General features: G+C 41.4%; 1 protein-coding gene across 5 annotated transcripts in view; it reads left to right on the top strand.

Moving 5' to 3' along the window:
- The first annotated feature begins 238 nt into the window (after nucleotides 1-238).
- Nucleotides 239-25,722, top strand: part of LOC125095180 (nuclear body protein SP140-like protein) — a 33,521-nt gene continuing 8,037 nt past the window's right edge. Inside the window, exons 1-2 of one of the 5 annotated variants that reach the window (XM_047721293.1) lie at nucleotides 239-369; nucleotides 3,673-3,750. The gene's annotated coding sequence lies outside the window, so the exon portion shown is untranslated. Of the gene's footprint in view, nucleotides 370-3,672; nucleotides 3,751-15,912; nucleotides 16,017-25,722 lie in introns of those variants that run through there. The other 4 variants (XM_047721289.1, XM_047721290.1, XM_047721291.1 and 1 more) reach the window with 4 other exon arrangements.

The following is a 25,722-nucleotide window of genomic DNA, read 5'->3' as shown; positions in this document are numbered from 1 at the left end:
GCAACTCCAACCTGATTTTTCAAATTATCTTTTCCTGGTGTCTTGGTTTGGGTGTTCTTTGAAGCAGACCCTGAGACATGAGTTTGAGAGCAAGTGGTTTTAATGGAGGCAATCCCTGGACACGTGGGTAGGTAGAATGAGGAAGTGAGACAGGAAAGTGAACCAGCCAATGAAGAGGGAGTTTTCAGGCGTGATAGCGCAGAGCTACCCGACCTGGGGGGACAGGAAGCTGTGCCCAGACCGCACAGCCACCTGCCCCTCATTGGTTGAAGATGGCTTCCAGACCCTTGAGCTTTGCAGCATTTTCGGTTGGCCTTGCTTGAGGTTTGGGCACCCTCCCTGGCCAGATAGAAGCCCCCAGCCAGAGTTGTAAGTATTGGCAGTGTGCATCCTCTGTCTAGGGTTAATCCCACAGGGTATGGGTGTGACTGCGTCTGTTACAACTGCTTAAAATCCGAGGAGGGCCCATATTTTTTCCAAGCCCTTTAATCACAAGGAAAGACTCCTGTTAATAATCAAACAAGTTTCATATGCTCTAATATTTGATATTGTATCGCACTTAAATCTTCTCCCTGACATTAGCTGGGGCCTGACTTAGTCTGAGGACCAATCGGGAAGTGATCTGATGGCTTTTCTTTCCTAATCATTCATTTTCCTCTTTTACCATCTGCTTTTTTCAGTTTCTGCAGGGCTGCTGTGCAGGGGAGGAGAGGAAGGCGCAGGAAAGTCTTGGCTTGACCTGTTCCATTGTAATTTCATGCTGGCGTTCTTTGCGTGCAGAGGACCCCCACGTGCTAGATTATTTCCTCAGGGAGCATTTTTGGGGGTCTTGGCAAGGATTCTGCCATTTTCGGTATCTTGTACCTGCAGTTGTTCCCTTGAAGTGGGTGATGTCTCCTCTTGCTGGCCAAGTAATTACTGATTACCAGTGAAAGACTCCCTTTTCTGCTTTCTAATTTCTTCACCTACTGTATTCCCATGTGGGTTTCTTGGGTAGAGCCTCCCTCAACAAGACCTGTTTGGGCTCCCTCCAGCAAGCCCACCTCTGGCCGTTGGGAGATGGACATCCCATCCTTGTCCATCAGGACATTCCCACTACAGATAGCCATGTCTCTTCCTTCAGCTTCCAGCCTCCTACAACTCAAGGGGTGTGTTCTAGTCACAACCTCCAGCTTTTAGACTCTGCAGGTATGGTTCCAGCCCTATGTTGGAGTTCTTGTTGAGTTCTCCAAGAGGTCCTTTGAAAGCTCCTTGCACTGGCTGGTTTTTGGTTCCCAGCTGGTGGTTCACATTCTTCCCTGGAGATCCCACCATTTTAAGGGAGAATCCTGAAAGTCACACTGGCCCATTTTAAGATATACCCCCCTCCCCCACTTAACAGTGACTCACAGGTGAGGGAATGGAAGATGCTGATGGGCTAAGCCAACCAGGGTCTGACCTGGCATTGGAGTAGGTCCCTTCTTCCCCAGTAGTATGTGGTTAGCTGCTGAAATGATAATAAGAATGTTGTTAGAAAGGTTATATTAGTTATATTAGTTGTTAGAAAGGTTATATTAGTTCCTGGGGCAGCCATAACAGAGTACCCCAGTCCAGGAGGCTTGAAAAAACAGAAATTTATTGTCTGATGATTCTGGAAACTAGACGTCCAAAATCAAGTTGTTGGCAGGGCGCTGCTCTCTCTGACAGACTTAAGGGAGAATCCTTCCCTGTGTCTTCTAGCTTCTGGTGTTTGCTGGATATCCTTGGCGTTCCTTGACTTGGAGAAGCCCCGCCTCCGGGCACATGGCTGTCTGCAACCCGTGTGTCTTCTCATCGTTTTCTCTCCATGTGTGCCTGTGTTCACAAAATGTTCCCGTCCTTTACAAAGACGCCAGTCATATTGGATTAAGCACCCAGCCTGCTAGAGTCTGACCTCATTGTAACTAATCTGCAATGACCCTATTTCCAAATAAGGTCACATTCTGAGATACTAGTGATTAGGACCTCAACCTATCTTTTGGGGGAGACACCTACAAGCATCTACTTAAAGCTATTCTTGAAGCTTATCTTTGCACAGAATTGTTAATTTGATTATGTAACTTAATCATCACGCTTGCATCCCAAATTAAATTCGTCTAGTTTTTATAAGCAGCTTCGCTTTAAAAAAAAAAGAAATATTGACCCTTTCTGAAATTATTAAAAAGTGTATGTTATCTATTTTGAAGATAAAATATACACCAAAGAGGCATATCAAAAATATTTTTATCCAGGCAGCGTCATGGCAAATATAAGCAGAGCCTCCAAAGGGTAGTCTTGTGGGCACCTGCTCATTCAGTGAAACCCTTCTGGTGGGTTTGGGGAACAGTTACACATGCTATCCCCATCTTAGAGGAGCCTAGAAAAGTGTCAGAAGAAAATCTCAGTAGAGTGGTCTTTTCAGCTGCTCATATCTCAAGGGTTTCCCAACTGATCTGCCTCCCAATGGTTTTCCTGTGTGTTTTGTAATCCCATCCTTTCTCTCATATCTATCTGTCTTTCTATCTATCTATCTATCTACCTCCACACGTCTAATCTGTCACTATCTTTATCATTATTTATCTATTATCTACCTATGATACATACATATTTATCCAATTTATACATATTTAAATTTTTATTACATAAATAATTCATGTTTACTATAAATCCAGTGGTTGGGGGTAGGGGTCATGATTTTGTTCCCCAGAAGATATTTGGCAATGTCTGGAGATACCTTGTTTGTCACAGTTGGAGGACTCTATTGACATCTGGTGAGTAGAGGCCAATGATTTTGCAAAACATCTGGAAAGACATTGGATGGCCCCACAATAAAGAATAATCTGGCCCCAAATGTAACTTGTGTCACTAGGGCTAAGATTGAGAAATCCTACTTTGGAACAATAGAAAATTCAAAGAAGCAAATGGAAAATCATTGCCTCTGGGCATTTTCCCAATTAACGTTTTGGCCAAATTCTTCCAGATGGCTTTTTACACATACAAGTGTATGTGTGAATAATTACAGATGTATAGGGAAAAAATGTGATTATAATTATGCATGCTGTTTTATAACCCAATTTTTTTTCACTTAATGGTAATATTGCTCCATGTCAGTAATCTTTTCTCATTGAAAACAAGGGTGTTTTTTTTCTAAACAAAAGCATTATATTTATGTGGTTAAAAATAAGAATTGTAAAAGGGTGTACAAGAAAAACATGTTCTTTCACAAGTGCTTATGTATACTTCAGTAAATGTGATTCTTAAAAAGCCACAAATTGGATTATGCAATAAAACACTATATACTTTGCTCTCATTACTTAATAATATATCTTTTTTTAATTTAATTTTTTAAATAAACATATAATATATTTTTATCCCCAGGGGTAAGGTCTGTGAATCGCCAGGTTTACACACTTAACAGCACTCACCATAGCACATACCCTCCCCAGTGTCCATAACCCAACCCCCCCTCACCCAACACCCCTCCCCCCATCAACCCTCAGTTTGTTTTGTGAGATTGAGAGTCACTTATGGTTTGTCTCCCTCCCAATAATATATCTAAGGCAATTTCCATATTGACGCAGAGATCCACCCCATTCTTTAGACGGGTGCATAACATTACCTATTACCCTATTGATGGATACTTCATTCTTTCCATGTTTTTGCTGTCCTAATCAGTGATGCAGAACACTTCTACACCACCTCTCAGTAGATCTGCGGATGACACTCGAAGAATTGGAACTGGTGAATCAAAAGGTATGCACTGACGTTTTTAGCAGCTATTGCAAAATTGCTCTACAAAGAGCTTGTCTCATTTACCTCTCCCACTGTTCTTCCTCCCCATAGCCTCACCCACAAATATTTAAATTTTGCAAATCTGATTTAATAAAAATGATATCTAGTTTTTTTCCTTTGTATTTCTTTAGTTATTAATAAAGTGGTACATTTTTAATGCTTTTTTTTCCCATCAACTGTTAATTTCCTCTACCCTTTTTTTTTTCTCTACTGGGTTATTTTTTATGTTGTTGACTAATGTAACCTCAGTGGATTTAAGGAAAGTAGCTATACATCTATAAATACTTTCTCCTGGTTTGTCTATTCCCTTGCAGAAATTTACATTTTTTACTTGTAAAATTTTTTATTTATAATTTATTTATATAATTTTATAATACATTTTTATTTATTTATTTTTATTCTATATTATTTATATAATTTTTTTATTTAGAAAAAATATAAAATTTAAAAAAATCTTCCCATTTATGGTTTCTGGATATGCTATACTACAAAGGCCTTTCTCTCTCTCTCTCTCTCTCTTTTTTTTTTTTTTTAAGATTTTATTTTTAAGTGATCTCTCTACCCAACTTGGGGCTTGAACCTATAACTGTGAGATCAAGGGTCACATGCTCTTCTAACTGAGCCAATCAGGCATGCTATACAAAGCCCCTTTTCGTGCCAAGGACATAACTAATTTTATCCATGTTTCCTTCTTCTATGGTTTAATTTTTTTCGTTTAAAAAAAAACTGTCTTAAATTTATTTTAGGAGTAAGGGCAAAATGTAGCTACTCACCCTGAGACCATTCATCAAATCCTTCATTTCATTCCACTAATCTGAAATGCACCTTCACCATAGTCTCTATTCCTTAGGCATTTGGGGGCTATTTCTGGATCTGTTCTGTTTCAGGGATCAGTCCATTTTTGCACTGACACCAAACTGTTTTAATTACTGATGCTTTATAAAGTATGTTTAGATATAATAAGTCTGATCTCCCAAATAATTTATCTATTTATCTTTAAAACATAATTATGTAATAACTCAACTGTATGAAAATGTACAAAGAAAAATACAATGAACACTCAGTTTAAAAAATTAAATGTTGTTAGTAAGTTGAAGATCCTGGATTACCTTCCTCTCTTCTACTAGTAATAACTATTCTGATTCTAGTGTTTAGTTAGCATTCCATGAGCTTATAATACTTTTAACTTCTCTCTTTGCTTATGCCTATAATTACATGCAGTATTGTAATTCATGTTTTAAACCTGCTTATTTGTTATAGAAAATATGCACACTCCTAAACAAACCAACTGGTCAACTAGTCTATACAGTTGTGATGATTAATTTTATGTGTCAGCTTGGCTGGGCCATGTGCCTATGTGTTTGGTTAAACATTATTCTGGATGTTTCCATGAAGATATTTTTGGATGAGATTAATATTTACGCTGGCAAACTGAGGAAAGGGGATTGCCTTTTGCAATGTGGGTGGGCCTCATCTAATCAGTTGAAGTCCTTAATAGAATTTAAGATTGACTTAACCCCAAGAAAGAAAGAATTCTTCCACAGACAACCTTTGAATTTAAATGGCAACATCACTCTTCTCTGAGTCTTCAAACTGCCAATACACCTTGCAGATTTTGGATTTGACAGCCTCCATAATTGCATAGGAATTCCTTAAACTCTCTCTCTGTCTCTCTCTCTCTCTTGATCCCATTGGCTCTGTTTCTCTGGAGAACCCTGATAATACATCAGGCCTCTGGCCTTAGCAGCACCAAGAACTGATGGAAAGTTTAAATTATGTTCTTCCCCATCCATGGCCCCAGTATCATATTCTAAGGAAGAGTTCCCCCCCTTCACTAAGGGAAGGGGTGAAGTGGAAAGTTATCTTTGTTAAGCTTTCAAGAGTAACTGGGTAGGAGAGAATTTTCTTGTTGACCAAATAGTTCTTTGGCCCAGGGTTGATCCAGTCTGTGGTCAGCAAAGAAAGGTCTCTCTAGAAGGACCATGTCACAGAAGCAAGACTCCTGCCACACTTTGAGTGATATTTTTCATGATCACAGATCCATAGAGCTACAGTTTCACAAATATCTCCTCTTTGTAACTGTCTAGTTGGAGGCACTGCGTTAGTCTCCCAATGCTGCTGTAACAAATTACCACAGATTTTTATTTATTATTTATTTATTTATTTATTTATTTATGAAATTGTCATACATTTAGCAGCTTTAAACAACACACCCTTATTATCACCTAGTCCTTTTGGTCAGAAGTCCCAGCTGGGCTCAACTGGGTCTTCAGTTTAGGCTCTCACGAAGCCAAAAATTAAGGTGTTGGCTGGATCAATTCTCATTGGGAGGCTCTATAAAGAATCTGCTCCCAGGCTCATTCAGTTTGTGGGCAGAATGCAATTCCTTGTGGTTGCAGGACTGAGGGTCCCACGTTCCCACTGGCTGTCAGCTAGAGGTGCTTCTCAGCTTCCAGAGGACACCTGCATTTCCAGACTTGTGGCCCAGACCGCCATCTTTCAAAGCTAACAATGGTGTAGCGTGTCTTTCTCATGCTCAGCTTCTCTCTGCCTTCCTCTTCTAATTTCAAGGGCTATGGGATTACGTTGGTTGGGTTCTCCCGGATAATGCAGGATCTCCCTATTTTAAGAGCTGCTGATTAATAGCCTTAATTACACCTATAAAGTCCCTTTTGTTCTGCAAGGTAACACAACCATAGGTGTGACACCAGAAAGAGAAGCCAAAATTCTTCTTACCACAAAAGACCATAGATGTTTTTCCCAGACGAAAGGACTGGCCTCATTCAAAAGTATGTTCAGAGCTCATCTCTTGGGAGAAAGAAAATTGCTCTTCAGTGGACAATTTTTCCCACTTGGAGGAATCAAGGATTGTGGGATCACCAGGATGCAGACACAATGTATATTCTGGGCAGTGGGGATGGAGCAGAGACTAGAGTAGGGAGTGCCCATTCTGGGGGCAGAGCTGAGCAAACTCACACCAGTTGCATGAGGACTCTGAGATGCCCCTGGGAAGGGGTTGGGGACCATCTCAACCTACCATCAAGACATTATAACAGGAATTCAAACAGAAACAATGAGTGAGACAAAGAGCAGGAAATGATGTGGACTTTGGGAAGGCTGCAGGAGAGACCTTCTGGGAGTTGCTGTGTAGAGGTCTGGCTTGAAAGAGCACTCGAAGAAGGCAGAAGAAGAGGTCCATCATACTTTCAGGAGTCTTCCATTTAGGGGAGGGAAGGGTCATGTGGGATAAAGAAATAGAAAGACAACTGAGAAAACGAATGAAGGGAAGAAAGTGGTGGACCCAGAGTAAAGGATGTAGGAGAGAGAAGCATAAAAACAGAAAACCATGAAGCAAGAGGAATATTCTAATTCTAAAGGAAATTGCCGTGAATATTATTTAAATCAAGTTTTTGGATGTTCTGGCAAAATCCATAGCCTCCAGCCGGCCCTAGGTGTGTGTGTTGAGGGGTGGGGTTGGGGGGGCTCACAGCAGACCAGCAATGCACTTTTGTCCTCCCCAACAAAAGCTGTGGAAGTTTCCAGCATCTCACAGCTTCTTCCCCACGTGCTGGGTCTCTGACTTCTCTGCCTGTCAGATTCCTCTGCACACTGGGAGCTGGCTGGGCTACAGGCAGAGAACTTGGGAATTCCCAGCAGTCATTGTCACCAGGAATGCCCCAACCAGTGGGGATGGGAGCAAGCACAGGGATGCTGCCTCTTTGCCCCTTGGGGGCCAGAGCTGAATGGCAGGGGACAGTTTCTCAGAGTTCCCCACCAGATGGAGCCCCAGATGTCCTTTCCCTGGGGACTGGGTCATTTGCTGGCGTTTCTCCCTCCCCCATCTCACCCTCTTTGTTACATTTGTGTCTGGGTCCATCTCACAAGCAAATCACCTGTCCCCAGGTCCTTGCCCCAGTTGGTAGCAGAGTCAAAACCCCACCTCTGTGTAGCTTAGGTTTTTGGCTGGGGCTCTTTAACAAAGAGATTAACAAAAAGAAAATAATTTATGGACCCCTGCAGCACACACTATGTGAGAAAAACCTCTATAAAAGGTAGCCCAAAGCTGTGGCTTAGAACCCTGTTTTATTAGCATCTTCAACAAAGAATAAAAATCTGCAGAGAAATGACTGGATGGAGGAAAGCAGTTTTAGGCCTCCAAGGGGGCTTGCTGTCATAAGGGAAATACATGGGAAGCCACTGATAGGGTAAAGTTTGTTTGCAGATTCCTCTGGTGCTGATAAGTCCATATCCAGTACAAGGAGAATTCCCATCTGGTTGTTTAGGCCTAAAGGGGGAGGGGACAGAAAGCTTTTCCCGTTTGCAACTTCTTAGTTGCTTTTGGCTTAAATATTATGTCAAAGAGGCATATTTGGGGCGACACAGGTGGTTTCTTTCACCTGCCTCTGGGGGACCCTGAACTAACACAGGGACATGGGTCTTGTGCATTATAAGCGGATTTTAGAATGAATCCAGAGCATGTCACAGAAATCTGGGGAGGGGGCCCTTTAGAACAGTGCGATAACTTCAGCTTTTAGTCTGAGCAAGGTAAGAAACCTTTTCAACAAACCGTGACAAAAAGTCACACCTTCAAGAATCATTCTAGTTCCAGGCAGAGATGTTAAGTAGACAATACTGATTCAAATAAGCTCAGGTGGGAGAGCTGGCTGGGGGATAGGTTTTGAGAATCCTCAACTCTTAGATATTACCTGTCCAACATAGGTATTGGACAGAAGCTCTGAGACTGGGTGAGATCTTGGAGAAATGAGCATAGTCAGGAAAGGCAAGAAGTCCAAGAACTGGACCCTGGGGCATGTCCTCATTTATGGGGAGAAACCAGCAGGAGACTGGGGAAAACTGCAGAACCATTTCAATAAGATTCTCTCATTAGATTAAGAATTCAACAACATAAAGTTTGCTCCTGACCTTGACCAGAGCAAGGTCAAGTGACCTTTCTGGTCACTGGTGACTGGCGGGGTGAGACCCTTTCTGTGCTGGCTCAAGAGGGAAGGGAGGAAAGCAAGTGGAGAGTGTGAAGAGCCACCTCTCTTTGGAGAATTTTGCTGTAAAGGCAAGACCAAAAATAGGGCAGTAGCTGGGGGTGGTGGTGGTAATGGGACAGAAAAGGGCATTTTTAGAATAGGAGAAACAGTCATATTTTTATGCTGCTGAGAGGGACCCATCATAGTGGGAGACCCAAGGATGTGGTAGGCAGAGGGTAGAATTGTTGGGTTGAGTATTTAAGAAGGAATGGGGTTCACTGTGCAAGTAGGAGGTGTGCTTTAGCTAAGGACACCCATGAATTATTGGTGGTAACTTTATAGGCAATCTAATAGAATATTACGTATGAAAGTCCCATTGTAAACATGATAACAACACCTCAAAAAGAAGCAAAAGGTATGTACCAGAGTTCCTTCCCTTAGAGGTGACTCCACCTATTGGGATGACTTTATACATGCAAATTTATGTCACACCTCAAATGTTACCTCCTTAAAGAAGCCTTCCCGACCCCCAGAGCCTGTCAGAGCTCTCTGATTTTCCTTGTAGCCTTATTCACAGTCTGAAAATAGCTTGTTAATCAACTAATCAATCAATCAATCAATCAATTAATTCTTTGATCTCCTCCTCCTCGAAATATATACTCCGCAAGGGTTATGACCTTGACTATTAGTTTGCTGCTGTATTCCAAAAAATAGTGGCTGGCCAGTGGTATACAGGTAGACCAACTCTCTGGAGAAAAAAAAAAAAAAAAATCCAAACCCTTCAAAACAACAAGACCCTGATTTGTAACATTTTCTGATTCCTGTGTGTAAACATTCCTACCATGGGCACTTTCAAGCTACCAATATGGCATCAGTGAATAAGGAGTTGGAAAGGAAGGAGCACAGTTGGCTTTCATGAACTGGTACAAGCCAGCTGCACCATATTTGGCACAAGAGCAGTGCTCAATCAATATTGGTTGAATGAAAGAATAAGTGAATTATCATTAGCTTGAGCCATTATTCCATTAAAGATATTCCCGGAAGATTCATGTTTTTCCTGTTGCCTTTCAATCCTTTCCCTCTGCTCTTTTTCTTCCCCCAGACATTCTGTAGGTCTCCCACATTGCCTTGCTGAAAGCCTTCCATGACGCTACTCATACCAAACTTTCACTGGGTGTTTGAGGCAGTGGAGGGGCCTCTGTCAGGTCCCGAGTCTGGGGGCATCTTCCTATTTGTCTCTCTGCCCAGGGCTCCAGATTGCAGGCTTAGTGCCACATTGCTTTCCTTTCCTAGGAGCTGCTTCTTTAGAAACTAAGTGCTTCCCTCCAACCCATCTCTTTTTGGGTCTACTCAACTTAAGCTTGGACACATAGCCCCAAGCTCATTAATGTGTCTCCTTGCCCCAAAGGACATCTCTCTATTTGGCATCTTGGAGCATCTTCTAGTATCTTGGAGCATAGTGTTGCAGCAGGGAAAACCCTACAACTCTTCTTTTTTTGATGAGTGGGGTTAAATTTGATTTCCACCTCCTCACTCCTTCCCAACAATCTTACATGTCTCAGGAGACAAAAATGACTTTTGTGAAGTTATTTTCTTTTTCAATGCAAAAAAAAAAAAAAAGAAAAAGTCTTTTGTAACAAGAAAGAGTCTAAATGGGAAGAGAGACAATTGTAACAGCTGTCCCTGGGGAATCTTATTGGAATGGTTCTGCAGCTTTGACTGCAGTGCCTGCTGGTGTGGATGGTTAATAAGACTGTCTTCGGTATTACCCAAATGGTTCTCCAACTCAAGACTTCAGAAAGACAACCAAGGAATTATGGATATGGAAAAGCCCAAAGATGAACTTTTGATTCCTCTTCTTAAATGAAAATTCACTTGAGCAGGGGTCTGAAATGTCACCTTTCTGGTCTCACCAGGATTTCTCTTTGGTCGTGTCCTGGTTTAGCTAATTCTGTTTGTGTGTTAAATGCAGATACTATCCTGCCCTGTTCTGCCCTGTGCAGCTACTTCCTGGTACTTCAGCTTCTGGAACTGCAGCAGCTCCTAATGAAATCAAACTGTTTTCCAACTGTGATGAAGAGCGTTTCACACCAGTGCTCTCTGAAAAATGACCTGTTGCCCATTATTTATAAATTTGGGAATGATTGTTTTTTTCCTCTTGTGCATGGTTCTCTGCCTCTCTTTAGCATTCTTTGCTAGCTGCCTTTGCATTTTCCTGTTTTGTTAATTGTTCGCCTGGGCTGAGGTGGGAAAGGATTTATAAGTGTGTTACTTTCTTTGTGATGAGTTTCATTATATAACAATATGAAGGCCATTCAATTTCCTGTGTGACTCTCTTAAGCCTCTTGCCTAAGGTTAGCAGAATTTCTGTTTTATCACTTTATAGCAAGCTATTAAAACACTTTGACAATTTTATGAGCTAATTAAACATTCTTCAACTTTTCATTTCTTCTCCAAACAACAATGGAAATAAAAATAGTGACAAAAAATAGTGACAAAAAATACTTATTTATTGAGTCTGCCTTTTTTGGGGTATATTTTTAAATTTAATTCTCAGAAAAACCCTAGAATTATTCTTATTTTAATTTAAGGAAACAAACACAGAAAGGAATGTGCCCTAGGTCTCTGAAAGTAAATGACAGATCTGGAAATCAAATCCAGGCCTGATTGATGCTGAAGTCCTTGCTGGTAACCTTCCCACTAAATTCTGAGATCTTCTCCTCAGGGCCTGTTGGAGCCAAATTATTCTCTGGGCTGGAGCACCAATAACAAGAGCCACACTCACCTCAGTAGTGATGAAGTAACTCAAAGACTAAGTCCTGCTCAAGAGATGGAGGTTGTCTACCTTTAGACCTCTTATGCTGTAACAACTTCTATCTCATTGATCAGAGTCTCCTGAGATTGCTTCTTTAAAAATTTTTTACATGGAGGAACCCCTGGATGGCTCAGTCAGTTAAGTGTCCGACTCTTGGTTTCAACTCAGGTCATGATCTCAGGGTTGTGAGATTGAGCCCCCACGTTGGGCTCTATGCTCAGTGTAGAGTCTGCTTAAGACTCTCTCTCCCTCTTCCTCTGCCCCTCACCCCACTTGATCTCTCTCTCTCTCTCTCTAAAATAAATAAATATATCTTTAAGAATATTATTTACATGGAGGCCAAAGAGATACCCAGCAATATAAAAGGTATTTATTGTCCTGCAATAGGTGGCCCAAGATGACTAATGTTAGAGAAATGCACTTAGGATTCACCACAATGACAATGATGGTGGTGGTGATAGTGTTGGTGATGGTGTTGTTATTGTTTGTGTTGTTGATGGTGGTGGTGGCTGTGGCTGTAGCAATGCTGTTATTGTGGTTGTTGGTGTTGGTGGTGATGGTGGTGGTAGTACTGTTGTGGTTGTTGTTGGCTGTCGTGTCAGAGCCATTGGTGGTGATAATGATGGTGGTGGTGTCAGTGTTGGTGTTAGTGGTGTTTTTGGTGGTGTTAGTGGTGGTGGTAGTGATGGTGTTGTTGCTAGTGATGGTGGTGGTAGTATTGGAGGTGAAGGTGGTGATAATGATGTTGGTGTTGTTGGTGTTAGTGGTGATGGTAGTGATGGTGTTGGTGTTGGTGGTGATGGTGATGGTGGTGATGATTGTTGTGGTGATTTTTTTTAGTCGAGGTTTATTTCCTGACTCAACAGCCAAAGTGTCAGATCTTGGACTTTTCTCAGATGTTTTAATTTCTCTGAAAGATATAAGGAACTATCTCTCCTGTTTATGTTCAGTTTATAATTGAACACTCTTTTTCTAAAATCAAATTATATTCCAGCTACCTTCTCTGAGAACTTGGTAGAGATGCAAATTTTTGGCCCCACCCCTGACTGGCTGAGCCAGAACCTCTGTGGGTGGGACCCAGCAATCTGTCTTTTAAGAATCCCTCTAGGTAACTGTGAGGCTTGCTTGAGTTTGAAAACACTGGTGTAGACACTCATACAGCCCATCTTGTCCTCTTGCTCTCCTCAGCAACATCAACCACCCCTATGGTTTCAATGACTTCCAAATGTCTGCAGCTGAGACCTGCTTTCTGAGTTCTCAATTCAATATATCTACCCACCCTGCTGGGGAGATATGCCATCTCTGCTTGGATATATCACCAGGACTTCAAATTCAGCAACTCAATAAACATTTGTGTTTCACCTTAAATGTCATTTTCTCATTGAACTATGTTTGTTTGGCCTGCTCACTTTGTCTTTGCATCTTATTAAAGTTCCATGTTTAAGCTGGGCCTCCTGTGCCATATCAGAGCTTGGCAAAGACAGGGATCGGATCTGTCTGGGGATGGCTTACTTGTGAACACAACCAATATGTAGGTATGTATTTATTTATCATTATTTTTTGAAAGAGTTTATTTATTTATTTGAGAGAGAGATAGAGAGCATGAGCAGTGGGAAGAGAGAGAAGCAGGCTCCCTTCTGAGCTGGGAACCCAATACAGGGCTTGATCCCAGCACCCTGGGAACATGACCTGAGCCAAAGGCAGATACTTAGCCGACGGAGTCACCCAGGCACCCCTATTTATTTTTATTTTAAAGAGACAGAGAAAGAGAGAGAGAGAGCTAGTGGAGGGAGGAGCAGAGAGAGAGGGAGAGAGAGAATCCTCAAGCAGATTCCCCACCGAGCACAGAGCCGAGTGCAAGACTCACTCCCCGGACTTTGAGATCATATCCTGAGCCAATATCTAGAGTTGGACGCACCAACGACGGAGCCACCCAGGCGCCCAAACACAGCCATGCGATTTGCTATGTGTTGTCTACAACTGCTTTTGTGCTACAGTGACTGTGTATTTGCTGCAGAGAGCTTCTGAGTTTGTCAAGCTTAAAGTATTTACTCTCTGGTCCTTGATAGACAAGTTTGCTCCAGGCCTCCCCTCATGCATCTCTAGAAAGGCCAGCTGCAGATGCTCTTCTGTGCTATCCCACACTGAGCCCTCAGGGATGCCAGCCTGGCTCAGTGGGACCTTAGGGGCCCCACAACTGGCATAAACTTACTTGACACAAAGACAATATCTAGGGGGAAACTACCACGGGCTCAGGATTTACAAACGAATTTGGCATTTATATTAACATAGAGGAAGGAAATGCTCATGGCCAGAGGCCTGGACCGTCATGCCCCAGTTCCTTACCACGTCAAATGTACACATCCTATTTCACACATTGTCAAGAAAAATGAAGAGATAGCTGTTTATTCTTTTAGTGCAGTGCTGCCAATGCAACTTTCGTTGAACTTTTATTGCCCCAGGTATTTTATAACTGCAAGAGAAAGAGGTTAAGTGGCAGAGGACTGATAATAACATACATGATTCTTATCAGAAAGTTTTGTAAATGAGTCTTGGCCAGAAAAATGCAAAATGAGTTTTGTCTGGGAGAGGTACAATTGCTCCGTGTCTGGTAGAAAGGATGATCTCAGATAATGTCTTGCCCAGTAGCATAGTAACCAGTTTTGTACATATTAACAAATTCATTTCAGCATTCCTTTGACTTGACGGACATGAATCTCACTTCTTCCCAGTCTCCTTTGAACCAGTTTTAATATCTTCTGGGTCCCTCATTAATTAATGAATTGAATAAGACCACTGGTACGTGTTCATTTTATATTTGTATGAAGTTGTTTTTTATTTTTATTTTTTAAAAAATACTAACATGAATGCAACCTATTCGTCCCCCCCCTCCCCAGCCCCATGGATTGCTCCGAAGTTAACTGTCTGGGGAAAGCTTCGTGCCACACAGGTGAGGAAGGTAAGACCCAGGGGCACTTAGCAGGGGACAGGTCGATGGAACACTGTGGTTCAAGTTAACACTCAGAAGGCCATATGGAAAGAGTACCGATAACAAACATTTGAAAGAAGTGACTGTATTTGTGCAGTAAAACACTTAAAATTTTTAGAAATGTTTTTAATATGTATGCTTGGGAGAACCAGATTAAACATTTCTTAGTTACTCAGGATTTTAACTTTCAGGATTTGGGACATGAAGTTCTTTGGTTTATAGAGGCTGCTTTCCCTTCATAGGACAGGAGAAACAGGTCAGCTCCAGACATTGTTACACCTGCTCCAGACACTTGCTTGTCCCTGGCAGCTTTTCTGGGTCTGGGGCTATGACGCCATTTTGGTTACGGTTATCAGTCTGAGAAGACCCACCCTCTTCTCTGTAGGGGGCCCCTCACGAACATAGTGAACGAAGTGTTTGGTTCTTCTTTCTACTGCACATTTCACAGAGAGAGCTCCTGCTGGCAAAGAGAGCCCTTGTTATGTCACCTGTGGTGTGGAGCCCCTTCTCCACGAGCAATGGTCAGAAGTTGTGCATTAACCCTTGTTAGAAAATACTTGGGACGCTACAGGGATGAAGGCCTGCTGATGGCGTCTACCTCATACAATTATATTTACCTTGATATACTCAGCCCTTTCTTCTCTGTTCATGTGACTGGTGAGATTCTACTTTCGGGAAGCACTCAGAGTGGAGAATCTGTAGGGCAAGCCAGTGGAAGCCAACAGGCTCTGTGCTATGATGGAGGCTGTCCAGAGCAGCTTCCAGAAGTCTCACTGCTCTGAGACTTCAGATACCCTCTCACCCACTGCACGAGTCCCTTGGAAGGGGGCTCAACTTCAGAACATTTCAGCCTAAGGGGGATATGCAGAGGCCAGGGATATCTTGTCCTTGGGGAGCCCTAAACCCAATGAAGATTTCAAGAACCTAGGAAAATGGACAGCTCAGAAAGGGTGTGGGAAAGAGTCAAAGACACAGGGCTTCTCTCACAATTTGAACAAAGACTTCCCTGTCTAGGTCAGGAAAACCGTCTCATGCACCACTTACTTACGTTATTCAACTCTTATCTAGAAGGACGTAATGGCACTTCTAACCTTGATATTGAGCTATTTGGTTAGAGCGTTAAGAGAGCTCTGTTTTTCCAGGGTGGACCACAGGATGAGTTCAGAGGAAAAAGTACAAGATAGTGGCCAAGGGTACTTGCAATAGCAAGATTATGCCACGAGAGGGCAGTGTAGACTGTCTATAGAATCTGAGCGAGGAAAAAGCGTGCGGAAAGAAGAGGGTGGGGAGCTGGAATGCAAATTTAAAATTTAAAATTCACCTGCCGAATTTAGAATAACGCCCCCACAGTAGTTTCTTTGCTTTCATTCTGCTCTGTACCTCCTGATGAGAACCATCGCCCCAGAAGGCTGAAGCAGGTTCCTGAAGGACCCATTGGTATCAGGTCCCTAATTCGGGAGGTCTTGGGGTCAGGGAGTTAGGGAGAGGTGGGCTGGCTCGGGCAGCAGGTGGTGGAAGGTGGAGGAGGGCCTGGACCACCTTCCATTTCCATCAGCAGTGCTGCAGGGTTTCAGTCTCTCCACATCCTCACCAATACTTATTGTCTGTGTGTGGGTTTTGTTTCTTTTAAAAATGTTTATTACAGCCATCCTTGAAGGTATGAAGTGGTATCTCAATGTGGTTTTGATTTACATTTTCATAATGATTAATGATGTCGAGCATCTTTTCATGGCCTTGTTGATCATTTGTATATCTTCTTTGGAGAAATATTTACTTGTTTGTTCATGTTGCCTTGAGTTATTTGCAGTTTTTTGTTGTTGTTGTTAAGCTTCTGAAGTTCTTTATGTATTCTAAATATGGACTCCTTATCAGAGAATGATTTGCAGATGTTTTTTCCCATTCTATGGTTGTCTTTTCATTTTCCTTTTTTTTCTTTTTTATTATCTAGAAAGTATTTATTTTTTAATTACAGTTGACATACAATGCTATATTAGTTTCAGGTGTACAACATAGTGATTTGACATTTTTATAGATTATGAAATGCTCACCATAGTAAGTGTAGTTCCCACCTGTCACTTTACAAAGTTATTATAATATTATTGTCTACATTCTCTATGCTGTACTTTTTATCCTCACAACTTAGTTATTTTATAACTGGAAGTTTTTACTTCTTAATCCTCTTCTCCTATTTTGCTCATCGCCCTCCCCACCCACTTCCTCTCTGGCGATCACCAACTTGTTTTCTGTATTTATGAGTCTGTTTCTGTTTTGTTTGCTTGTTCCCTTGTTTTTGTAAGGTGGTCTAGCCACTGTGAAAAACAGCTTCGTTTTTTGTTTTTTAGGTTCCACATATAAGTGAAATCATGCGGGACTCATCTTTCTCTGTCTGACTTATTTTATTCAATGTAATACCCTCTAGGTCTATCTGTGTTGCTGAAAATGGCAAGATTTCTTTCTTTTTATGGCTGAGTAATATTCCATTGTATAAATTCCGTTATGTGTGTGTACACATCTTTTTTATCCATTCATCTACTGATGGACACTTAGGTTTCTTGTATATTGTGGCTGCTGTAAATAATGCTTCAGTGAACTTTAAAGGGTGCATATATCATCTTGAACTGGTGCTTTTGTTTTCTTCAGGTAAATACCTAGAAGTGGAATTGCTGGATCCTATGGTATTTCTATTTTTAATTGAGAAATCTTTATATTGTTTTCCAGAGTGGCTGCACCAGTTTTCACTCCCACCAACAGTGCATGAGATTATCTTTTTCTCCACATCGTTTCCAACACTTATTTCTTATCTTTTTGATATTGACCATTCTAACAGGTGTGAGGTGATATCTCATTGTGGTTTTGATTTGCATTTCCCTGATGAGCATCTTTTCATGTGTCTATTGACAGTCTATATGTTCTTTGGAAAAATGTGTATTCGGGTGCTTTGCCCATTTTTAAATTGGATTTTTTTTAATTTTTAATTTTTGCTTTTGTTTTTGTGTTTGGTTTTGGTTTTGGTTTTGAGTTGTATGAGCTCTTTACGTATTTTGTATATGAACCTCTTATTGGATATATCATTTGCAAATACCTTCCTCCATTCAGTAAGTTGTCTTTTCATTTTGTTGATGGTTTCTCTCATTGAGCTAAAGCTTTTTAGTTTGATGTAGTCCTGACTGTTTATTTTTGCTTTTGTTGCCTCTATCTGAGGAGACAGATCCAAAAATAATAATTGCTAAGACCAATGTCCAGGAGTTTATTGCCTATGTTCTCTTTTGGCAGTTTTATGGTTTTAGGTCTTACATTTAGATTTTTAATCCATTTTGAGTTTATTTTTGTATATGATGTAGGAAAGTAGTCCCACTTTTATTCTTTTGCATGTATCTGTCTGGTTTTTTCAACACGATTTATTTTCAATGATTGAGATTCAATGATTGAGATTTTCAGTCTCAAAAGAGGTTTTCTTTTCCCCATTGTATATTCTTGCCTCCTTTACCATAGATTAACTGACCTTCTATGTGTGGCTTTATTTCTGGGCTCTCTATTCTGTTCCATTGATCCATGTGTCTCTTCTTGTGCCCATATCATACTGTTTTGATTGCTATAGCTTTGTAGGATAGTTTAAAATCTGGGAGTGTGGTACCTCTAGTTTTCTTCTTTGTCAAGATTGCTTTTGCTCTTTGGGGTCTTTTGCATAAACATTTGCATACAATTTTGCATAAAATTTGCATACAAATTTTAGGATTATTTGTTCTAGTTAGATGAAAGATTTTGTTGGCATTTTGATAGGGATTACAGTATCTGTAGATTACTGTGGGTAGAATGTACATTTTAATAATACTATTTCTTCCAATCCATAAGCCTAGCATATATTTCCATTTATTTATAACATCTTCAATTTCTTTCATCAATGTTTTAGAGTTTTCAGAATATAGATCTTTCACCTCCTTGGTTAAATTTATTCCCTAGTTATTTTATTCTTTTTGACGTAATTTTAAATGAAGTCATCTTATTTTCTCCTTGTGTGTGTTATAGTGAATAGAAACACAACAGATTTCTGTAGAGTAATTTTGTATCCTGCAACTTTACTAAATTTATTAGTTCTAATAGTTTTTGATAGAGGCTCTAGGGTTTTCCGTATATAGTGTCATGTCATCTTGAAATAGTGAGACAGTTTTACTGCTTCTATACCAATTTGAATGCCTTTTATTCCCTTTTCTTGTCTGATTGCTATGGCTAGGAATTCCTGTACTATGCTGAAAGTAGTGAGAGTGGGCATCCTTGTCTTGTTCCTGATCTTGGAGGAAAACCTTTTAGCTTTTTACTGTTGAGTATGATGTTAGCTGTGGGTTTGCCTTTTCACTTTCTTGAGCATATATTTTGATGCACAAAAGGTCTTAATTTTGATGAAGTCTAATTTATCTATTTTCTCTTGTTGTCTGTGCTTTTGGTGTCATATCCATGAAATAATTGCCAAACCCAGTGTTATGAAGACTTTCCCCAAAGTTTTCCTCTAAGAGTTTTGTAGTTTTGCCTCTTAGTTTTGGGTCTTTGATCTATTTAGAGTTAATTTTTGTATATGGGGATTTTCACATATGGATATCCAATTTTCCCAACATCTGTTGCTGAAAAGACTATCCTTTCCTCTTTGAGTGATCATGGTGCCCTTGTTGAAAAATCAACTGACTGACCATATGTACAAGGGTTTATTTCTGGTCTGTTTTATTTTACTGATCCTTATGTCTGTTCTTATGCCAGTGCCATACTGTTTCAATTACCATAGCTTTGTACTGCATTTCACAGTTGGGGAGTGTGAGTCTTCTGACTTAGTTCTTTTTCAAGATTGTTTTGGCTATTCAGGATCCATTGCAATTCCATATATTTTGAGAATCAGTTTCTCCATTTTTGTGAAAAGGCTTTCAGAATTTTTATAGAGATCATGACCTGAGTCAAAGGTGAGCATTTAACTGACTGAACCAACCCAGCACCCCGCAGTGGCTTTCTAAATTCCCTTGTTTATAGTTACTTTTGAAGGTCTGAATCATAAATGGCTTCCAAAAGGGAAGAAAGGGGGGGGAAACCCCAACCAAACCAAAAACCGGGTGCAGCTCCATTAAGTCTCCAGGAAAACACCCCAGTTGTTGAGACTGCAGTAATGGCTACCTGTTTCTGTGCCTACACCTCCGCAATGAAAATCTGTCATCAGCAATCAGGATACAGAACTCTAATACTTGGAGGACCAATTCCTTATTGGTCACCTTGGCTGCAACAAGCCATTCTAGAAATGTGGGCACAGCTGCCTGCTACTGGGCTTGGATCTGGAGGATAGATAGCTATTGTGGTGCTAGAGGCAGAAACTGGCCAAAGCTAGCCACACTTTCCTGGTCACACTTTCTCCTGGAAGCTGCAAGCATTCAGATACACTCCAGAGTGCGGAAGTGGTGACTTCAGACCACTAGTATGCTAGTATGATTGCTGTCTGCGCAAAGAGACTGATTCCTGGCATTTCGTATTTTGTTGTCTTTCCTGACATCCCCTCCCATTATTAAGTCCCATAGTAAGGTTAAAGAACCACAGTGAAATCTTCCCTGGTTTTTAGGCTAGTCTCCCAAAGAAATTATAGCCCCAGAGTTCTCTTCAGCCGACATCCTTGTTGTGCTCAGACTTAGCTGCAGAGGACTGGATGAACTCACTGCTCTGGCTGCAGTGGTCTGTGCTCCCCTTCACACTGCCAACCTAGGTGTGTCCTACCCTGGGTCGCTTATGTGTCCCACATCCCTTAATTCCAAGAGGCAAGTGGGTTACCAGAATAATAAGAATTAATAATAAGAGTAAGAATGTAATTATATAAATATAAGAATATAATTAATAATAATAATGTTGTTATTATTATTATCACAAACCTGGTTCCAACCCCCCCCCCACAAAACCAAAAACCACAAACTAATTTGTAGCCAAGCTAGCAATGTATAATCTGTGACAATTCCCTGATCCCAGGACCCCTATCTTCACAGACTCTAGCAAAGACTTCTTCTAATCTGGGATGTGGGGAAGAGAGACATCAAACTATCGAAGGAAGAAAAGTCACCTGTCAGTGTTGAGAGCCCATTACAGAACTTAATTTTAACTGGGCGTATTTCCCTCTTGAAGGTTGATTGTGGCACTATGTTACCCACATTCTGGGGGGGAAATCTGCATATCTGAAAGGTTTCTTTTTTTCAGAAAGTGACATTTGTCTTCTTGCCAATTTTGTAAATTTTCAGTGATAGTATCCCCTGTTCCCAAGGCTCCTTGGGACTCCCCTTTCCCATGCAGAATCCACACCGGATATTTAAAACCTCTGGATTTCTATTTGCCCTCTGAACTCTGTGTTCTGGCACACGATGGTGTGTCAGTGTTGGACCTGTCTAGGGAGGCAGTTTCATTTGTAATGAGGCTATTGTGGGGGACTTACGGGGATCCCATAATAAGGCCCTTTACATGTTATATTTCAAAGCCACTTAACAGAGAGAGAGAGAAGGAGTCAGGTAGCTGGAGATCATAACATCAACTTTATTATGAATCGAAACTAGATTGGGAGATGTGTCACAGCAATGAGTTTCCTCATACTGGGCCCCGTGATTAGGGACCTCACCGCTGCCAGGCAGGGCCTGCTGTCACAGCACCTACACCTAGAGGCCTAGAGGCTTCCTCTGTGTCCCCAGGATGGCTCCAGAGAGACAGGCAGGAAGAGACCACACCTTATAGTCCGTGCGTCTTCTCCAGAAACATCTAAGAGCTTACCTCTCATGGGAAGGAAGAGGGGGCAATGAGGGACCAGGAATGTTGTGCTGACCAATGTTCCTCTCCTGGAAGGAGACACTGGGAACTGGGAGTGAATGTTCCCCCCTCCCACATTTCCCAGCTCCTTTCTGCTCTTTGCTTCCAATTCTCGTCCACAAGAGGAAGCCCAGACTTTCTGCAGCTAAAATGGCCTCTGCTCCTACTGCCTCTCCCTACCTTAAATTCTGCAGCCCAGGGAGCCTCATGCTCTGGGTAATAAAACCTCTGTCTCAGCTCAGACTTGTCCCTCAATAAGGATGCTTTTGGTGAAGCTGACAAAGATGGTTACCTCTGTGGTCCAGTAAGGACCAAGATACTTGCTGTCCCAAATCTTCCTCTGTTTCTGAGTGGTCCAAGCTTTGGATAATCAGAGCTGTTCCTGTGGGAGCAGAAATGTCACATGTCATGAAAAGGCCTCTGGTATTACACACTTCCTTCAAGTTCCACCTGGATCTTTCAAAGCTCTGGCTGCTTCTGAGGTTCTGGGCTTGTCTTCTCTATTGGGTCGGATGCCGTTTCTGAGAGCAGAGCATATTTTATCTTTCCTACCCTTCACGTCCTGACCACCAGGCCAAAACCTTGTTATTAAACAGATTTCTTTTTATTTCATAAGCATTTTTTTTCTTTTTAAAGGTGAGGTTACTTTCTGTTACAAGTTGACAAATACCTTGAATTAAATTGGCTTAGAAATGAGAAGATATTCGTAGTGGTGAATCTAGCAGTAGGACATGGGTTTCACGTTTGATCGATTCAGGGGGCCAGTGATGCCATCAGTCATTTGGGTACTTTTCATCTTTCTGGTCTGATGCCTCAGCACCAGCTCCAACCCCCAGTTGTTGGTTCCTCTTGTGGTCGTAAGATGGCTGCCAGCAGTAGCTGGGTGACATCCTGCCTTGTTCAGAGCCACGTGGAGCAAAAGACTGGCTGGTTTTACACAGTAGCACTAGGCAAGCTTCTAGCAAATCACTGGTCCATGCTGGCTTAGTCCTGACCATCCATGAACCAGTGACTGGAAAAGTAGAGGAATGGATTACCACCACTGGTGTGGACAGGTGGTCAGGGGAAGAGGAGTTTTGGGGAGCAGATCTGAATGTCTTCTTTCTTTGAGCTGAGTACTCCCAACATAGATCTGTCAATCCTCTCAGCATGTAGGTTTGTGTGAATTCTACCGAGAGTTCCTCTACCTCAATCAAGAATCCTATACCTCTCCCATAGCTTATGAACCCTCATTCTTTTTTATCTCTCTGCTAATAAATCCGCCACATCTCTGGGACTGAAGCAGCAGTGTTCTGCAGTTCAACACCATAGTCCACCTTCTTCCCCTGGGGGTATGTGGTTCCATCCCCGGAGGAGGGAAGATGGGGTTTCAGCAAAGCTTCACCTTTACTCTTTGTATCTGGCTGGAGTTCCAAAGGAGATAAAGGTTAAATAGAAGTGGAGACAGTTAATAAGTGACTGTCCACCCATTCCTGGCTCAAATAGCCTGAAGACCAAAGAAGTGTGATGTTTCTCAATGTGGGGTCTACAGACCACCACATCAGAGCCACAGTCCCACCACATCTCTCAGATCCTGGTTTTATGTCATGTCCCCCCTTTTTAAATTTTCATTCCAACTTACATTTAACTTCTACTTATATATTTTAAGTATTTTAAAGACACTTTAGGGCTCCTGGGTGGTTTAGTCTTAGTCATTTAAATGTCTGCCTTCAGCTCAGGTCATGATCCTGGGGTCCTGGGATCGAGCCCCTCATCGGGCTCCCTGCTCAGTGGGGTCTGTTTCTCCCCTCTGCCCCTCACCCTGCTGGAGCTCAAATAAATAAATAAATAAAATATTAAAAGAAAAAGTCATTTTAAAAAGTACACTTTAAATTGTTGAGTGATGGCAGAGTGTAAATGGAAAAAATCTTTGTGCCTATATTGCATTGTCTCAATTACTGTAATTTTATAGCAAGTTGAAATTGTTAATCTTTTTCAAGATTATCATGACTAAGCTTGCCCTTTGGCATTTTCATTTATATTTTAAAATCAGTTGGTCAATCTCCACAAAAATTTTACTTGAAACCAACATTTTATTGAGCTCTCTCTCCTTCTTGGAAATCTGTGCCAACAGATTTTCTCTTTGACGTGAACATCACAGACAGGGAGGTTATGACCAGCATTCCGCTTGTTGCCCTCCCTATAACTGGTGCATGAGAGGAAGGCTCCTTCTCTGGAACAGGCCACCATAGAGTGGGCTCAGGTCAGGAGAGAACAGGCCCAGTCAGGTTTTGTTGGAGCAGCTAACCAGTAACCGCCCCAGAGGTATCAAGAGTTCATTCTCTCACCAAAAAACAAGAAAGAACTAGTATGACCCCTCACTGGTGTCCCTCAGTAGTGACACTCAAGAGTTCAAATACAAGAAGAGGGTCAGAAAACAGTTAAAAAGGCAATGAAACTAATAGGCCTCCACTAGGGTGGTGACCGGGGGAGGAGCTAGCCCTGTCCTGTCCCCCTCCCTCGGCCCTAGCTGACCTGCCACACAGTTACTGCAGGAGGTGGAACCCCCAGCCAAGCAGCAGCACCAGTGCTAGCTCCATGAGTAGCACCAACTCTCACCGTGGTTGGAGATACCCTGTCCCTGAGGGTCAGAAGCTCCAGAACCTCATGTTCTCCCTGGGGTTGGAGAGCATCCATAAAACTTTTAAAGACATCCCTCAGGTCTGTCTGGTTGCGGGTGAAGGCCAAGCTATGCATGGCCATCATGGGGAGCTCAGCAATGGGAGATAGCATCAATTTCAATTCCATCTCATCCCTTCGAAGATCAGCCACAGAGCCAAGTTGCTGGGTTGTCACTATGAAAGGAGGGTTTTTGATGGATGTAGTCCTTGAGATTGATCATTCTGAGACCTCCCCAGGTTCTAGGACATGTTCATACAGAGAAGCATCCCAAAAGAGCCCCCCCACCCCCCAAAGAGCAGTCTTCCTTGAGACATTTCTTCTCTTGCATTGGTGTTACCTGCATTGATGGTGGCAGTGTTCAGAGCACTGGAACCAGGAGGCTTACTATCCATCTCTACTTACGTTTTACTGAAGTTACATTGGATCTGTAGGTGAACTGGGGAGAATTTACATTTTAACACTATTTAGTCTTCAAATCCATAAACATGGTATACCTTTGCATTTATTTTGGCTTTCTTTAAATTCTCTCAGGGAATGTTTTGTGATTTTCAGTGCAGTGTTCTTGCATATCTTTTGTTGGTTTTGTCTTTATTATTGTTGGTTTTTGATGCTTTTAGAAATGAGACTGTTTTCTATTTGTGTTCCAACTTATTTGCTGCAAGTATATAGAAATACAATTTATTTTTGCATATTGATCTTCAGTCCAATTGCCTTGTTCAATTACGAATGAATTCCAAAATTTGTCCATAATTTTTTTAGATTTTCTTAGCACACAATCAATTGTAAATAATAGTGGTTCTATTTCTTCCCTATTAGGTTTATTTTTAAAAAATTGATTTTCTCACCTTATTGCATTGGCTAAAGTTTCCAGTTAATGTTAAATAGAAATGGTGATAGTGCACATTTTTCTCTTATTCTCAAATTGAGTGGGAAAGTACTTAATATTTTACCTTTCAGTATGATGTCAAATGTTGGTTTTCAGCTTTTTGGGGTTTTTTTTTTTTTTTTTTTTGGTGTATACCCTTTATTAGATTAAGAAAGTTACTTTTTTCTTTAGTTTTCTGAGTGTTAAAAAAAATGAAGAGATGTTGAATTTTATCAAGTGCTTTTTCTGGGTCTATTGAAATTACTGTATGGTTTTCTCCTTCAATTTGTCAATGTGATGGTATACATTCCTTAAATTTTAAATGTTAAAGAATTCTTGCATTTTCACACTAAACCCTGGCTATTCATGATGTATTATCCTTTTTTTTTTTTAAAGATTTTATTTATTTATTTGACAGACAGAGATCACAAGTAGGCAAAGAGGCAGGCAGAGAGAGAGAGAGGAGAAAGCAGGCTTCCTGCTGAGCAGAGAGCCCAATGTGGGGCTCCATCCCAGGACCCTGGGATCATGACCTGAGCCAAAGGCAGAGGCTTTAACCCACTGAGCCACCCAGGCACCCCTGTATTATCCTTTTTATCTATCACTGGAATTGATTTGCTAATGGTCTGTAGGAACATATTTTTCCTTCTGCGTCTATAAGAGATAGTGACCTGTGCTTTCATTTTTGTAGTGTCCCTGTCAGGTTTTTTGTATCAAGTTATGCTGTCCTACACTAGCAAGTTGGACCGTGTCCCTGTTTTCTTTACTCCCTGACAGAATCTGTGTAAGATAGGTAATAGCCTTCCTTAAATGT

The sequence above is a fragment of the Lutra lutra genome, chromosome 3 (assembly GCF_902655055.1).
Source record: "Lutra lutra chromosome 3, mLutLut1.2, whole genome shotgun sequence".
NCBI lineage: Eukaryota > Metazoa > Chordata > Mammalia > Carnivora > Mustelidae > Lutra > Lutra lutra.
Note: the sequence above shows the minus strand (reverse complement) of the source record. Positions and strands in the feature narration are given on the sequence as shown.